Here is a 17,290-nt window from a genome sequence, read left to right as displayed (position 1 = left end):
CGTATAACGGCCTAACAATCAAAATCCTGTATTCAGAACAGACTTAACGGAAGCATTGAAGTCAAACACGGGAAGGGTGATGAGTTTAAAGAACATAATCCCTGATTCATGCTTGAAATCATATGAAGAATGTGCTTCGTAATCGCCCATTCATCGTAGTATCCCTGCCGCTGTCCTAGTCAGCGAGAGGGGCCTGCTTCCCGTCGCCATCTTTGCTCTTCAATGACGTTTTGGTAGCGGGAGCACAGTTGAATTGTTGAGTGTTTCATTCACTTGCAACACAGGGATGAACTTGATGCGAATAAGGCTTATTTATTTATTCAATTATTTTTGAGTTCATCTGATTAAGGAAAGTGAGCACCTTAATTAGGTAACGTAGAAACTAATTTCATGTCGGTGAATCAACAACAACAATGACAACAACAACAACAACGACAACGACGGATAAGATGATTAAAACATGTTTCGAAAAGAAAACTAACGACAATAACAGCTGTGGCAGCAACTTTAGACTCATTATTATTATTATTGTTATTGTTATTGTTATTATTATTATTATTATTATTATTATTATTATTATTATTATTATTATTACTATTGTTATTGTTATTATTATTATTATTATTATTATTATTATTACAATTGTTATTGTTATTATTATTATTATTAATATTATTATTATTACTATTATTTTATTATTACAATTGTTATTGGTATTATTATTATTATTATTATTATTATTATTATTACAATTGTTATTGTTATATTATTATTTATTATTATTATTATACTATTACTATTATATTATTTTATTATATTACTATTGTTATTGTTATATTATATTATTATTATTATTACTATTGTCTTCTTCTTCTTCTTCTTCTTCTTCTTATTATTATTATTATTATTATTATTATTATATTATTATTATTAATTATTATATTATATTATTATCGTATTATTATTATTATTATTATATTACATTGTTTTCTTCTTCTTCTTCTTATTCTTATTTTTATTATATTATAATTATTATTATTATTATTATTATTATTATTATTATTATTATTATTATTATTATTATTATTATTATTATCATTATTATTATTATTATCGATCGGTGTCACCGTTGGAAAATCAAAAATATTTTTATTATTTATATTTTTGTTTCCGTTCTGTATTTATCTTAAAATAAAACAGATAAAAAATGAACCACTAAATAATTGAATAAATACATAAATAAATGAATAACGAAAATAAACTAAACCCCGCACGTGCGCGCAAGTCCCAGTTTTGTAAATAAATAGGTTGCAAACGATTTTGTTGTTGTTGCTGTAATCGTCGTCGTCTTTGTTGTTTGGTTCATATTGAGTGATGACAAAGCAGAACCATCATTAAAGGTGTTGGAACATCTCGTCTCTGCCTGGACTACTCTTTTCTATTTGCCTCGCTATCTTTCCTTTTACGTGTGAAATAGCATTTGACTGCCATTTCTACTAGGCAGGTGCCAATGCGTGGATCCTCCTAGCGGCTGGCTTCTTCAATATTGTTGACACCGTTGCTGCCTCTTCTACTAACCCACCTCCTCCTCCTCCTCCTCCTCCTTCTACTTATTCTTCTCCTTCTTCTTTTCCATCTTCTCCTCCTCCTCCTCCTTCTTCTTTTCTGCTCCTCCTCCTCCTCCTTTTTCTTCTTCTTCTTCTTCTTCTTCTTCTTCTTCTTCTTCTTCTTCTTCTTCTTCTTCTTCTTCTTCTTCTTGTTCTCCTCATTCCGTAAACGGTGGCTTCTAACGGGTGGAGAGCTGAACCATCCTGGGTTACAGAGGATTCGCAATCTAGACTAGGGTCTGAAAGTTTACCACACCATAGTGGGTTACACGATGGTTCCTCTACTTTGTGGCACAAGTAGGAAGAGAGAGTGAGAGAAAGTTGTGGTGAAATAGTACAGCCGGGTTCACCACCCACCCCAGCCGGAGCCTCGTGGAGCTTCGGTGTTTTTGCTCACAATGCCCGGTCTGGGAATCGAAACCACGTTCTTAAGACCGCTAGTCCACTGCCCTAACCACTGGGCCATTGGACCTCCACACCGTTGCTGTTGACGTCTTATTGCTTATCCAAAGTTAGCACATATTGAGAAGACATGTCTTCAAAAACAATCCACCCATGACTATCTTGGATGTTCATTCTTTTCTTTAAGATATATTGTACTCCAGGTAACAGCACCAATGTGTACATTTTTCAGGCAAACATGGTGTGATTTGCGGGTTGTCTGGCTGCTTTATCTAGCATGTAGATCAGGATGGGAGCGGGGTATCAGGTGAAAGAAAGCACTTCTATGTCAACGAATAAGTCATTCAGATGTCAACTAGACATTCGTCCTGGTCAGTAACCATGTGAACGTCTAATAGTGGTGGTGCAAATGTCGATGTCGGTGTAGTAGTAGTAGTAGTTGTAGTAGTAGTAGTAGTAGTAGTAGTAGTAGTAGTAGAGTAGTAGTAGTTGTTGTTGTTGTTGTAGCAGCAGCAGCTGCAATAGTAGTAGTAGTATCATCATCATCAGTAGTAGTAGTAGTAGTAGTAGTAGTAGTAGTAGTGCTTCAACAGCTCAAAAATCAAACAAAAAATCAACTCCTGTGGAATTCAACTTTGCGTCTCATGTCGACAGAATTATGAGTGAAATATCCTTTATTAAGAAAGGGAGAGTTCATTGGCACCACATGTGCCATTCTCAAAAACTAGAAGACAGTACGGAAACCCAAGCTCAAAAGTGCACGAACCAGCCTTGCCTAAATTGTTTTTTCAGAATTTGAGAAGGGCCCACACGAAATGAACCTTACCGACGATGTGACCCCTACTTAGTTGTCCCCTTCGTGGCGTCATATGGACAGATAACAAGCTTAGGTATAGCATTGGTGAAATGTGGCGGGATGGGATCATTCGTTGATGTAGGAGTCCTCATACTCCTGAATGATCATAGATCAAACATCGGGACTGTGCCCTGTAGACTGTGCCCTGTAGACTGTGCCCTGTAGACTGTGCCGAGTAGATCTTAAAGCTGGACAGCCAGAACAGATGACCTAGCTGTTACACATGTTGAAGTAAAATTCCTCTAAAAGCATTCTGTACATCGTCTTCTGCATTATTTACGCCATTTTCGGCTAGCTCTTCCCCCTTCCCCCTTTCCCTTCCCCTCCTCCTCCTCATTATCATCATCATCTTCTTCTTTATCCTCCTCCTCCTCCTCCTCCTCATCATCATCATCATCATCATCATCATCATTATCATCATTATCCTTACCACCTTTTATTTCCATTATTATGACATAATTATATATAATCATGAACTGGTAAAAAAAAAATCATTAGACCATCAGAAAAAGAAAAAAAATACATATCTAGCAGTGTATACGTTATGGCAATCTTTATCTTTTTGAGTTCAAATGTAGACAAGCAGAAAAGTGTCCTTCATCTTTCCGAGGACAGTTGATATGTGTAGAGTGAATAAAATATGATAATCTCCGTCCACTGATCACGGTGTTCGTGTGTTCGAGTGTTACTCTTGCAACAGCATTAACTACGGAACGACTTCGAAGACATAATTGTATTTATCATCATTATTTATTCTTTTTATTCTTTTACTTGTTTCAGTCATTTGACTGCGGCCATGCTGGAGTACCACCTTTTAGTTGAGCAAATCGACCCCAGGACCTGTTCTTCTTTGTAAGTGTAGTACTTATTCTATCGGTCTCTTTTTTCCGAACCGCTAAACACACCACCATCGCATGTCAAGCGATGCTGAGGAAGAGGGGGAAACACACACACACACAATATATATATATATATATACATATATACGACGGGCTTTTTTTAGTTTCCGTCTACCATGTACACCCACAAGGCTTTGGTCGGCCCGAAGCTATAGTTGAAGACACTTGCCCAAAGTGCAATGTAGTGGGACTGAACCCGAAACCATGTGGTTGGTAAGCAAGTTACTTACCACACAGCCATTACTGTTTTTGAATAACATCGAACGCCAGTACAAAGTCACATATTTAGAAGGAGAGAGGGTTAGATGATGAAACCAGCCCCAGTATATAACTGGTACGTTAGCCATTTTATTGATCGTTTGGCGGATGAAAGAATCATAAGAGTACGTCTGACAAATAGCCTGCAATATTTGTTCCTGAGTTCAAATCCCGCAGAAATTTAATATTCCTTACGCTCTCCATCCTCTCCACCCTCTCCTGTCCTTTTGCATCCCTCTTGTCATCATCATCCTCATCCACCACCACCACTTCTTCGCCCTCCACCTCTCCTTCCTCTTTTTCTTCTTCTTCTTCCTTCTACCCCTCCTCCTCGTCTTGTTGTCATTCTTGAAGTCATCGTTGTCATCCTATTTATCGTCGTTGTTCTCATTGTTGTCGTCGCCATTGTCATTATCATCTTCATCATTTTTATCATCATCAACATCGTTTGCATATCGTCGTGGTTATCATCATCATCATCATCATCACCATCATCGCCGCCGTCGTTGTCATCGTCGTCATCATCGTCATCGTCATCACCATCATTATCATTACCGCCACAATTAATCACTCAGTCCCCCACCACCACCACCATCCCTTATTGATTGGCACTTAGCTTTATCTTTCCCGCCGGAACCAATCTACTACACATCTCAACATTAAAAAAATTCCGACCTTGGCCATCCCTTGAAACATTGGTGCTATTTGTAGTGGCGTTACTAGTAGTAGGTAGTATAGTAGTAGTAGTAGTAGTAGTAACTGTTGTTGTTGTTTGTTGTGCTTTTGCTTGTTGTAGTTGTCAAACATCATTGTTTGGCTTTCCGTTCCCCTACCTATATCGCTGTGTTAATTTTTTGCTTTTTCAATTCTTCAGCTTTACTTGTAGTTCTTCATAATTAGGCTTCTTCCTCATCAGGTTGTTGCTACTACTACTATTACTACTGCTGCTGCTACTACTACTACTACTACTACTACTACTACTACTAGCGGAAGTTACTACAACTTACTATTATTATTATTACTACTACCACCAATGTTAACAATAATAATGATAATAATAATAATAATAATAATAATAATAATAATAATAATAATAATAATAATAATAATAATGGGCAAATAGAAAAAGGATAATAATAATACTGCTGCTACTGCTACTCCTACTATTATAACATCTACTACTACTACTACCACTACCACAGCTACAACTTACTCTAAAATCTATTACTACAACAACAACTACTACTACTACTATTACACGTATTGCGATTAACCCCACCCCCGTTTCTATACCAGTCGACCAACCTACCACTTACCTCTCTCACTTCATGCATTTCGTTCTACGTCAACGTCTCGTTCCATTTTCATTCGCAACTTGCAACACTTTAATTCCTTCCATGGCCACCCTCCCCTGCATCTGAACATGCGCACACACCCACCCATCCACCGTACTTGCCAACAGAGTCGTACAGAGAAACAACAACACATGCTCGCATACACAATCTCTCTCTCTCTCCCCCGCTCTCTCCTTCTTCCACTCTCTTTCTTTCTCTGTCTCTCCCAATCTTTCTTTCTCTCTCTCTTCCTCTCTCTCTCTCTCTCTCATACACATAAACACGCCACACGCGAATCTACACACACACAGCACACACACCTCACACAAGCCATCTATAAATAGAAACGTTTTCATGTTAAAAGAGGCATGAGAACATTACATCACAAGAATAAATTATGCTAAGTAGTAAAGTTTTCTTAACCAACGAAGTAGCTCAATGCACATTGGTGGTTTTTGCCGTCAATCATGTGTAAAAGGCGGTTATTAACACGCCCACCGGCTTATTACGTCTGTACTGTTTTATATATATATATACCACCACCACCACCACCACCACCACCAGCCTTACCACCATCAATTTATTATCTATCCATCAAACTTGTTTGATTCTTTTCTGTTTCTCTCACTGTCTCACTCAATCCTTTTTACTCTCTTATGTATGTATGTATGTATGTATGCATCCAGAGGTACACTGCAGTGTGTATAGATAGATAGATAGATAGATAGATAGATAGATAGATAGATAGATAGATAGATAGATAGAAGATAGATAGATAGATGGATGGATGGATGGATAGATTGATTGATAGATAAATAGATAGATAGACGGAGAGACAGACATGCAGATGTATACTTAGATAAATAGATAGATATACTACATATCTGCATCCATCCCTCTGATACATACATACACACATTCTTACACATTTGCGTATGTCCCCACGTACGTACATACCTACGCACACACGCAAATTCATACGTATTTAAACGCGTACATATCTTATTTACAACTTAGACTGAATAAGCATCCACCCACCTCCTCTAATTCTGTCGTTCGGTTTAACTGTTTCTTCTGAAATCTATTTACCTCTTTATCTATCTATCTATCTATCTATCTATCTATCTATCTATCTATCTATCTATCTATCTATCTATCTATCCATCCATCCATCCATCCATCCATCCATCTATCTATCTATCTATCATCTATCTATCTATCTATCTATCTATCTATCTATCTATCTGTTTGTCTGTCCATCTATTTATCTATTTGTCTCTCTCTCTCTATCTCTATCGATCTATCAACCTCTCTCTCTCTCTCCATATGTATATATATATATATATCAATATAGTTATCAATCGAAGCATGTATAAATCGTTCTATCAGTCTGCCTGGCTATTTGTCTGTGTGTCTATCGACCTTTCTTTCCAAGTATCCATCACTATGTCCAGCTATTTGTCTTGATATTAATCTGGATAAATTTCTAAATTAAAGCACCTACATATATAATATACTAACGTATAAAATAACGATAAGCCACATGAAAGCCAATATCATCTGTCGTCTGTCTGCCTTTCCGTCTATTTATTTATTCATCTATTATTCTGTCTATCAATGTCTATGCATACATATAAAAACATATATACACAGAGAAAGAGGGAGAGAGAGAAAGGTGAGAGATAGGTACATAAATAGATTGATACATATAGGTATTAGCGTATGTGTTTATTATTATTATTATTATTATTATTATTATTATTATCATTGAGTGAGAGAGCAGTCCATGCCATCAAAGTGACACTGCGGTAAAATATACGAAGCCCAATATACCCATCATGACTACCCGTCTGATAAAGGTACACCAGGCGCATGCATCACAACCATATGTGCGCGACATGGTGATCTCATATCAAGAAAACAGCCACATGACCTTGCAGGTGGGGCCAGTTAGAATTTTCTTCAGGTTGAGTAGCCCATCCCGCTCAAACGGTCCCTGAATAAGGGTTGTTTAAGGACGTTGAAAGAACCACCCATGTTCCAGAGGTGAACTATTCAAACCCCAAAGAATCCCTCTCAACACATGGCTATGATGCTCCCCCACTACTTCTGCTCGTGATCAGAGATGCACATATCGTCAGCACTAAGGGACATGCTCAACTGGTTTAGGTCAAACAACTGACAAGCAAATCTGTGGTATTGAGCAGAATATTTGCTGTAGCCCATCTTTTATACCAAGACAAAACAATGTACATGATAACACTTCCAATCAGTTAAGATCAGAAGCCATGAGAGCCACTGCCTGGTACTGCATCAGGGCATTTATTATTATTATATTATTTATTATTATTATTATTATTATTATTATTATTATTATTATTATTATTGTTATTATTGTTATTATCATTATTATTATTATTATTATTATCATTATTATTATTATTATTATTATTATTATTATTATTATTATATTATTATTATTATTATTATTATAATTGTTGTTGTTGTTTTGTTATTATTATTATTATTAAGTATTATTATTATTATTATTATTATTATTGAGTGAGAGAGCAGTTCATGCCATCAAAGTGACACTGGGGTAAAATATACGAAGCCCAATATACCCATCATGACTACCCGTCTGATAAGGGTACACCAGGCACATGCATCACAACCATACGTGCGCGACATGGTGATCTCATATCAAGATAAACAGCACATGACCTTGCAGGTGGGGCCCAGTTAGAATTTTCTTCAGGTTGAGTAGCCCATCCCGCTAAAAACGGTCCCTGAATAAGGGTTGTTTAAGGATGTTGAAAAAAACCACCCATGTTTCCAGAGGTGAATTATTCAAACCCCAAAGAATCCCTCTCAACACATGGCTATGATGCTCCCCCACTACTTCTGCTCATGATCAGAGATGACATATCGTCAGCCACTAAGGGACATGCTCAACTGGTTAAGGTCAAACAACTGACAAGCAAATCTGTGGTATTGAGCAGAATATTTGCTGTAGCCCATCTTTTATACCAAGACAAAACAATGTACATGATAACACTTCCAATCAGTCAAGATCAGAAGCCATTATTATTATTATTATTATTATTATTATTATTATTATTATTAGAAGGCGACGAACTGGCACAATCGATAGCATGCCGGACAAAATGCTTAGCGGCATTTCCTTCGTATTTAAGTTCTGAGTTCAAATGTCGCTGAGGACGTCTATAGTTTTCATTCTCTAAGGATTGATGTAAAAAGTACCAGTTAATAACTGGGCTCGATGTAACCGACTCAACCCCGCCCCCGAAAATGCTAGCCTTGTGCCAAATTCTGAAATCATAATTTTTATTAAGAACAACAACAATAATAATAACAACACAGATTTGCTTGTCAGTAGCATGACCATAACCAGTTGAGCATATCCCTTTATGGCCGACTATAAGTGCATCTCTGATCATGAACAGAAGTTGTAAGGGAGCATCATCGTCATGTTTTGAGGGGAATTCTTTGGGATTTGAATAATTCACCTCTGGAAACATGATGGACTTCTCGACCTGAAGAAAATTCTAACTGGACCCCACCTGCAAGGTCATGCGCTGTTTATCTTCTTATAAAATCACCATGTTGTGCATATGTGGTTGCTATGCATGTACCTCATGTAACCTTATCAGTCATGATGGATATATTGCACTTCGTATATTTGTACACCGGTGTTACTTTGATGGTATGCACTGCTCTCTGCCGGCCCACTCAATAATAATAATAATAATATAATAATAATAAATAATAATAATAATAATAATAATAATAATAATTTCAATGTAATCTCAAGTTTTAAAACAAGCATACTTTTCGTATGGTTTATTTTTAAACATTCACTAGTACAACGCTAAGTACAAAACCAAATATATGGCACCCTAGGCATAACACAAACATGAACTTCCAGCCTGTTGTCTCTTGAGATCTCTGGGTGAGACTTGGAGCCAACTTGTACAAATGTAAAGCAAAAGTCAAACATATAATAATAATAATAATAATAATAATAATAATAATAATAATAATAATAATAATAATAATAATAATATTAATAATAATAATAATAATGCCCTGATGCGGTACCAGGCAGTGGCTCTCATGGCTTCTGATCTTAACTGATTGGAAGTGTTATCATGTACATTGTTTTGTCTTGATATAAAAGATGCGCTACAGCAAATATTCTGCTCAATACCACAGATTTGCTTGTCAGTTGTTTGACCTTAACCAGTTGAGCATGTCCCTTAGTGGCTGACGATATGTGCATCTCTGATCACGAGCAGAAGTAGTGGGGGAGCAACATAGCCATGTGTTGAGAGGGATTGTTTGGGGTTTGAATAGTTCACCTCTGGAAACATGGGTGGTTCTTTCAACGTCCTTAAACAACCCTTATTCAGGGACCGTTTGAGCGGGATGGGCTACTCAACCTGAAGAAAATTCTAACTGGGCTCCACCTGAAAGGTCTTGTGCTTTTTATCTTCATATGAGATCACCATGTCGCGCACATATGGTTGTGATGCATGCGCCTGGTGTACCTTTATCAGACGGGTAGTCATGATGGGTATATTGGGCTTAGTATATTTTACCCCAGTGTCACTTTGATGGCATGAACTGCTCTCTCACTCAATAATAATAATAATAATAATAATAATAATAATAATAATAATAATAATAATAATAATAATAATAATAATAATATTAATAATAACAATAAGGCAAGTGACTCGGAGTTTCGGCCAGACAAACCATCATCGGTCTATCCCTCCTAATACTATTTTTGTTAAAGAATAATAAATCTGTTTCTCTACAAGATATGAAGTAACCTTTCAGATTAATGTAACAGTGATTTTATGATTACTAAACATAAAAACAAGCGTTAATATACATAGGTTTGTATATACATATATAAGAGCTAGTTCCACACTCCGCATAGCCTTGGTAAACACGATTCAAGGGCCACTATCGAATGTTTCAATGTCTACTCTTATCCTGGGTAGCAGAAGTTGGTAGGGGCGTAGCTAAGGGCTAATTGGTATGTGCGATGATATTCCATTCGAACGAGGGAAGGAGAATTATACTGGATTTTTGTCAAGGCTCACAGTGAAACTACAGAGAGTGAGGGACCCTTAGCTGTTGTAACACCATGTTTCTGGGAGATGCACACTCAGACGTAAAATTTGCTGTTTCACTTCACCACAGGCTATCTCGCTTCGGTCTGTCACAAAGTAGTAATCACAGAGACTCTGATATCTGATACTGATATTTATGTCATACCAATGCTTGTCACTATGATCCAATGACGTAGAGATGTCTTTCTATGTTGACTTCATATATCATCCCAGCTACTGAAATTCTTATGGCGACAGAAGATTAGTGACCTGTGCAGACCTAACCTGTTCGAAGCGCATTGGGAGTTACAACTTTCGTCTATCGCCTATACTTCAAACTATGCAGACCGGTTACAGGATCTCTCATCCGAGTGGTCACAAATCGAAATTCAGGAAGCCATCGGCAACGCGAAGGCACAAAGAGACAACAATCATATGTGAAGACGGAGTCATCTCCATATACATGCGTGTGTGTATATATGTATATATGTATATATGTATGCATGCATGCATGCATGAATGTAAGTATGTATATATGTATTTATGTATGTATGTATGTATGTATGTATGTATGTATGTATGTATGTATGTATGTGTGTATGTATGTATGTATGTATGTATGTATGTATGTATGTGTGTATGTATGCATGTATATAGTGTGACGTTTTGAGCACGGCTCTTCGTCAGATAGAGGAAAGAGGAAAGATCCAGAGGGAAGGAGAAAAATCATCCCAAAAAAGCACGAGTGTGGTTCCATGGCTAAAGTGACCGGAAGTGGAGAGAGATAGAGAAAATAGTTCTTGAAATTAGGAGACTGCATCTGTCTCTCACCATCTCTCTTCAAACACACACACGCACGCACACCACATACACACAATCATCTTTAGTTTTTGTCCCATCCTATACTTTAGTGCATACATGTGCGCGTGTAGGTGTCTACCTTTGCTTCAATCTGCATTTTATTCCATCGACGTATTTTAAATTCTTTGTTTTCTCCTTTTCGTCAACTGTTTCTATTATCAATAATTAACTCTGAAATATATTTACCATTATCGATCTGATGTTTTGCTGTATCATATAAAAGATTGAATACATTCCTATTTGCTACATAATATATCCTGTTATCAATGATCAAGAAAAATCAATAAGATAAATAAATAAATAAATTTATAGCTATATGAATAAGTAAACACTATCAACACCGATAACCTACGAAAATAAATTAACACAAGAAAACAGAAAAAAAAACAAAACAAAAAGATCCTCGCCATGCTCATGCATCTATGATCTTATTGTAAATATGTCACCGCCTTTAATATCGAAGTCCAATATCACAAAAACTCGGCTCGCTTCTATATGTTGGGCTGAAGCATGAAAATCTTCACCTTACTTTTACATACACAAATGCAAACAGCAATTTTTCGTCTATATATGCCATTATTCAGTTTTATTTCAAGGTTTCTTTTCCAATACTGAAAGAGCCGGTTTCTATCCTACATCATAGGAATTTCAACAACATCAACGGGGTATGTTTTTGCATGCTTATATGTATATGTGTGGAGGCGCAATGGCCCAGTGGTTAAGGCAGCTGACTCGTGGTCGTAGGGATCGCGATTTCGATTCCCAGACCTGGCGTTGTGAGTGTTTATTAAGCGAAAACACCTAAAGCTCCACGAGGCTCCGTCAGGGGTGGTGGCGAACCCTGCTGTACTCTTTCACCACAACTTTCTCTCACTCTGTCTTCCTGTTTCAGTTGTACCTGTATTTCAAAGGGCCAGCCTTGTCACAGTCTGTGTCACGCTGAATCTCCTCCGACAACTACGTTAAGGGTACACGTGTCCGTGAAATGCTCAGCCACTTGCACCTTAATTTCACGAGCAGGCAGTTCCGTTCATCGGATCAATTGTAACCTCGTCGTCGTAACCGACGTACAATATTTGGAGTCAGGTTATGTGCAGTGTGTATGTATGTATGTATGTATGTATGTATGTATGTATGTATGTATGTATGTATGTATGTATGTATGTATGTATGGTTGGATGGATGGGTGGATAGATGGATGAATGGATGGATGGATGGATGGATCTATGTAAGTATCTTATGATATGCCATTGATCTGCATGCGGTGAAGAGGCTCCAGTTCAGGAGTTCTGGACCTGTGGGTAGCAAGTAATCACCTCTTTACAATCATTACTCCCAAGTCGGTTCTGACACGGAATGGTAGTATCTGTCTAGGTCCCACCTATGGGCTATATACATTTCCCAGGAGTAAAGGAGGCTCCCGTTACTTTTGACAGAGTCCCAGGGAAGACAGCTCTTCTTGGAAAGAGATACTCTGACGCAAATTGCATTTGAAATTCGTACGATTCATCTTCAATACATCACTAGAATCTACTATGGCGACCGAGAGAGAGAGAGAGGTAAACGGATTGTACGGGCTTCTGTCACTTGAAACATATGACGTACAGATGTGTCACAATCATTTCATTTCTTGATATGTTTTGTATCTTTTCTGTTGATTGAAAAGACATATCTGCACACAGGCAGGGAAAAGTAAATCAGGAGAATCGGGCTGAACGTCAATCGGCTGCCATTTGACACTTATGAAGCAATCATGTATGTATGTATGTATGTATGTATGTGTCTGTGTGTGTATGTATGTATGTGTGTATGTGTTTGTGTGTATGTGTGCATATATGTATGTGTGTATGTATGTCTGAATGAATGCTTGCATGTATGTATATGTCTACGTCTGTATGTATATATGTATGCATGTATGTTTGCATGTACATGTATATGTGTGTAAGTATGTTTGTATGTGTCTCTCCGTATGCATGTATATAAGTATGTGTATTTTGAGATTTAATCAAGTTTTTAATGGTGTCTAAGCTGGCTCCCTAAAAAAGCAATCAGACTTTCAGCGTAGACATTTCTTTGAGTTTATAGATATGCGATTAGGTCAGTTGGTGCATAGATGTTACAGCACGCTCCTGTACTTATCACCTGTATGAACATGTCTCAGTAATCTTTGATGTTTGTGAGTGTATGTGTGTGTGATTGCGAATCATTACTTTATACATATGTGTCCTTACTGTTGCACGCAACCAATTGTATGCCTTTATTCATTTTATGATGGTCAGACGAAGGATCTTTCTATGAATGAATATAAACATTCTGCTTCCGATATGTGTTGTAACAGCTCACGGAATTTAGAGTCAATGTTATTTTCTCATTTTGAGGAAAATAAAACATGTTGTACCGTCTTCCCGAAAAACATCGAGTCATTGGTTTTAAATCATTTCCCTGAGATAAAGAACCTCATTTCACACTCAGACAGTTTCGGTTTCAGTCCCACTGCACGGCACTTTAGGTAAGTGTGGTCTACCATAGCTCCGGGTCGAAGGATGCCTTGGGAGGGAAATTCGTGCAGAAATTCTGAAGAAAAACGCCTTCAGATACATTTATGTCTGTACGTATATATATAAATAAATATACATTTATGTATGTACGTATATATATAAATAAATAGATAGTTTTGCTCTTGATGCGCACATAAATCTATAGGTACACTATAGATACACATGTGTTTGAATGGAGATTTACTGTTATTTCTTGCAGGTCATATGATCAGGTAAGGGCTCCCAAAATACTGGTGCGAAAAAGCCTTTTGGACAGAAAGAGTCGAAGGCTTAAATATATGTTTGTCTGTGTGTGTATTCGTGTGTGTGTGTGCGTGTATGTATGTATGTATGTATGTATGTATGTATGTATGTATGTATGTATGTATGTATATAATAAAGGGTAAAATTAATTAATCAATTAATAAATAATTTTACCAAGTAGTTCGGTATGTTAAAAGAACCATTTTCAGTAAACTTATACAAAAATTCTATAATTATGAGCCTAATTGTAATTATAAAATTTTTGTATATATATTATATATATATATATATATATATTATATATATATAAATAATATATATATATTTCTTTTGTTCTTTTACCATTTTTACAAATAATATATATATTATATATATATATATACATATACATATACATGCATACTTAGATCTATATAGGTATGTATATACACATATATATATGTATATGATATATGTATTTATATTTGTGTGTGCGTGTGTATGTGTGAGTGTGTGTGTTTGTGAGTGACATTGTGCTATTCTTTGAACTCGCCCTGCTTGACAATCAGTGTCCGTTTGTTTACATCCTCGTAATTTATTGATTCGACAAAAGAGAAACAGAATATAAGCTGCAGACTTAAAAATGTAAGTATTGGGGTCGATTTGTTGGACTAAGCCCTTTAAGGGTGTGCCTCATTTAAAAGCTAAGTGGGAGATACGAATATCACTAAACTAACTCTATTTTTTTTATCATACGGACTGCGTTAATGAATAATTAATCAGAATGAATTACTCCCAGCGTTTATTGAAACTGTTCGAGATGACAGTAACGGTAAACATTTCGATGATCTATCATTCAGTACTTACACTACACGTACATGTACCCATACACAAGCGAACACACACACGCATACACATACACACACGTAACACACACACACACACACACACACACATATATATAATAACAAATTAATAAATAAAACATATGCATACATACATACATATATGTATGTACCTACATCTATATGTATATATACATGCATATATGGGTACAGGACACAAAAAAACGTCGAACACAATGAGAAACGAAAACATAAAAACAAAACTTCACAGCCCTTAATGTTCGTGTTACTCGTATTCTCATTTTCCTGTCTTTTACTGTTTTTATTTGTATTGTTTTTACTGTCCTGTTTTTGTTACCATTTTTACCCCTCCGCAAAAAAATCTCAAATTTTATTTAATTTGCTTTGCGGGAAGGACTGTTTCAAAGAAGTCGTGTCTCGCCTTTACTTTCGAAACGCGGAGTAGATGAAACAGAGGCGGCTGAAGAAGGGGAATGTTCCTTGTGTTGTATGTCTTGTACTCTATTTTTTCGTTGTTTAAAAAAATATCCGTTTCCTTGGTTTTGTGTTTATGTTTTCGTTTCTCATTGTGTTCGACGTTTTTTTTGTGTCCTGTACCCATATATGCATGTATATATATACATATATATGTAGGTACGTATATATATGTTTTATTTATTATTTTGTTATTATATGAAAGAACGCCACGCATCCACTTCTAAGTAAGTTTTACCTTATATATATATATATTGTTATATTTCGGAATGGTCATATTGCCAGTTTAGCCAATAAAAACACACGCACTATATATTTGGTGTTATTTTGCTTCAGTGATATTTATTTTTTACATTAATCTTAATCTTATTTCGGCCAAAGTTCTTTCGTCACACTCCTGTGACCGCATCAGTGGTCCTTTGTTTTCTTCTCACTTACTTGTGTCTCTCCTTACTAACCGTCAGCCATTTTGTATTTCTATTGTATGTCAATAGAAATACAAAATGGCTGACGGTTAGTAAGGAGAGACACAAGTAAGTGAGAAGAAAACAAAGGACCACTGATGCGGTCACAGGAGTGTGACGAAAGAACTTTAGCCGAAATAAGATTAAGATTAATGTAAAAAATAAATATCACCGAAGCAAAATAACACCAATATATAGTGCGTGTGTTTTTATTGGCTAAACTGGCAATATGATTCCGAAATATAACAATATCTGTTTCAACCACACGACGACTTCAATAAAAAATCTTGCACAACAAATATTTAAACGTATATATATATATATATATATATAATATATATAGGAATAGAAAATGGAGTCAACGCAGGTTTAAACAAGTATTTTTTCTTTCTACATATGTTTCAAAAATTCCACTGATACTTATTCAAAAGAATAAAAGGTATAAACAATGCAATCTTCTCTTCGGGAAAGTGAAAAAACGAAACTTGTCAATACGACATTTTAGCCAAAAATTTTGGCTAAAATGTCGTATTGACAGTTTCGTTTTTTCACTTTCCCGAAAGAAGATTGCATTGTTTATACCTTTTCTTCTTTTGAATAAGTATCAGTGGAATTTTTGAAACATATGTAGAAAGAAAAAATACTTGTTTAAACCTGCGTTGACTCCATTTTTTATTCCTATTATTCAAATATTCAACGTAAACACGAAGTTTCAACCTTTATAAACAAGGAGTTACAACATCTTTACCTGTGAGATTTTGCTGCCCTGGTAACTATTCATTCATTTATCCGTGTTAATTGTTAACAAGGTAAAATACACTCATCTATTTATATATATATATATATATACACAAATTCCCTCTCTCTTTCTATGTCTGTCTCTCCGTCTGTCTGCCTACCTGTATACCTGTTTGTCTGCCTGTCTCTCTATCTCCCCCCTCTCTATCGCTCTCCTTCTCGCTCCTCTGTCTGTTTGTCTCTCTTTCTCTCTCTCTCTCTCTCCATCTCTCTCTCCCCTTCCCATCATAGAGCTACCCGCTTTTTTTCTGAATCGCTGATATTAGTGATTCAAGACAAGCACACCTTTTCCTTTTCATGAAAAGCCACCTGGAATAGGTCACATGACCAATAACAATTAAGCTATTCCCATTTCTCAACGTTCTTGCATTCCACCAATTTCTTGATAACTTTCCAATACTGCCCTAATTTTAGTACTAAACTTCTCAAATTAAATGGCGGTGCAACCCTTGGTGGTGTTTTCGTTGTTGATGTTATCGTTGTTATTGGTGTTATCCTCCTTGTTATTGCAGTTTGTTAAACAACCTTAGATCATCTGTGATCATGC

The sequence above is a fragment of the Octopus sinensis genome, linkage group LG25, assembly GCF_006345805.1.
Source record: "Octopus sinensis linkage group LG25, ASM634580v1, whole genome shotgun sequence".
NCBI classification, from domain to species: domain Eukaryota; kingdom Metazoa; phylum Mollusca; class Cephalopoda; order Octopoda; family Octopodidae; genus Octopus; species Octopus sinensis.
Note: the sequence above shows the minus strand (reverse complement) of the source record.